This window comes from Diadema antillarum, unplaced genomic scaffold (genome assembly GCF_040938485.1).
Source record: "Diadema antillarum isolate AM-2024a unplaced genomic scaffold, OU_Dant_1.0 seq00001230_RagTag, whole genome shotgun sequence".
NCBI lineage: Eukaryota > Metazoa > Echinodermata > Echinoidea > Diadematoida > Diadematidae > Diadema > Diadema antillarum.
The window spans coordinates 1,057,501-1,060,053 of NW_027272018.1; positions in this window are offsets into that span (position 1 = coordinate 1,057,501).

A 2,553-nucleotide genomic window follows, 5' to 3' on the forward strand; every position below is an offset into this window, starting at 1 on the left:
AATATAATTTATTTCAGGTAAATAAGATGTATGTAATACACACACTCAGACACACTGGACCCTCATTATGGAATTCTTTACCAGATACAGTTATAAATTCTCCAACTACAAATGTTTTTACGAAAAATCTGAAGAGACATTTGTTAGAAAGTTAGAGATGTCATTATGAAATACACTATGATTATAGATAGTTTTATGGTTTTTGTTTTCTAGGGGTTGATATGGCTAAACACTATTATTTAATTGTATAATGAAAATGTATTTTTGTGTATGTTTGTCTGCTTTTTGTTATATTTTCACCTGTCCTATGTCTTGATCGTAAAGCAATATTGTTTCCTATTATTCTTTCTGTTGGGAACTACCCTGACAAGACTCCGGTCTTTTGTAGTTTCCATGTTTCATTTATAGTTATTATATGTTATGTATGCATGTTCATTTGTCATTGTACAAATGATATGTGTTTTTTTTTTAATGAAACAGAATAAAGTTCAAGTTCAAGTTCAAACCAACATGCCATGGAAAAGGTCGCGGTGTAATCAAGGGTGCTTGTCGCCTAGAGTATCTCATTGGTGTAATCATGGAGATACGTACGCTCCATGATGTAATCAAGTCTTCTTCTTTGTTTTCTTTCTTATATCTTTTTATTTATGTTTTTGTTTTTGTTTTTTTTTTTTGTAAGGGGAGGGGAGACCGGTCCCGGGGCAGTAGCACAACAATTGAATGCGTGTGATTGAAATAATTGTAATGAATACCGTATTTCACACTTCACATATCACATCTAGTTCCAGATTTACGTACAAACATGACACAAACTGGACACATTATAGCTTGGAACGAATAGCAAACAATGTGTAAAAGTGTAGAAAGAAGACAATTACGAGTAGAGATTCCCTATATTTTACAGTAAGTAGATATTGGTAAATAGATATAAAACCTAATACAATACAAGTACTTGAAGTTCAGCCCAGCATGATAATGCAAGAGTAAAGAAGTAGGAATCGAATTGTCTATGCAACTAGCCAGATTGTACATGTACTAAATACTTAGTGAGAGAAAGCTAGTGAACAATTAGTATGCTTATACAAGGAGTGGCACGATCTCATCATCATTCAATGTAATCATATTTCTTGTTATAGGTAGGTAGATATAATTTTAATTTACGTATGCATGTGTAAAAAAGAGAGTAATGATAATGGCAAGGCCCTCTTGTAGAACACTGAAGAGACTAAATCCTGGATAAAGAAGACCATATTATCATTATCAATATTATCATCTTCATCATTATTGTTGTTTTTATTGTTATCATCACTGGTAGCAAACCATTTCTACTCAGCCTATAAATTTATGATCCAACTTTAAAGAATAAAGCTCTTCAATTTTAAATGTTTTGCTTTACGAAAAGAGGGGAGTCATAGTTCTGAAAATGCAAGCATTAATATTTCTGTAATGTGACAGTATCATTACAGCACACACACATACGTAATATTTAATTCATACACACAAAAAACAAGCATAGATGCATGTATGTATATAAATGTTGTACGTTTTGCATTTTTGTTAATTTCTAATCTTTCTCTCTCTCTCTCTCTCTCTCTCTCTCTATCTCTATCTCTCTTTTTGTCATCAATATGGAGCAAATGATTTTGAAGCACCAAATTATCGAAAGAAATACAGACGATGCATTTAATGAGGGTGATCGATGCTCATGAGGATACTCGATGACCATGTACCGGTCTGTACAAATTACGTCTGCGGTAATAAAATCACCAAGATATCATTGTTTTGGTTTGAGGAATTTTTTTTCTTTTTTTTTTTCTTTGTCTGCCAAACATTCAATGATACGATAAGCCCGGCTATGAGGAAGAGAAGTGAATGGAAGCGAATGGAAGAAGGAAAAGAAAATTCGCAGAAGTGGTGTAAAGAGTATATTTCCTCGTTATCGTGTGACTACTAACAATGTCCTGACAGAACAAAAATCTGGACCCTCCGGGGGAGAACAGTTTAGTTCTGTTACTATTGTGAGGCTTTTATACGGCGCCTTGAAACTGATACTATGTATAGAATCACACGACTGTTGAAGAGAGCTCGATTTCTTCTCGGTTTAAGAGCATTTTTTCCCTTTCGAGCTCGTTTTGAAGTGGCGTCGGGATGCTATATGTCCACAAGATGGAAAGGTATATAGTTCCTGCTGTGCATATGTTTTAATGTGATAAGTTCTGACTGTCACGTGATCAATAGTTCATCGCATTGGTCATGAGCTGTTAATTGTGTGTGTGAGTTTACAGTAGCGGCAAGTTTTTTTTTTTTCAGTTCTCGTTGCTCTTATAGTGTTTTTCAAAGTTACCATGTGTGCTATATACTGCATGCTCATCTTGATTGTGGGGGCGCTGTGGTTTAATGGATAAGACTCCCGACTCCCAATCGGAGTACCCGAGTTCTATTCCCGCCCAGTGCTTACTTCCTTGGACAAGATGTTTTTACCCACCACGTCCCTCTCGACCCAGGTGTATAAATGGGTACCTGGCAACGCTAGAGTCATATCATATAACATAC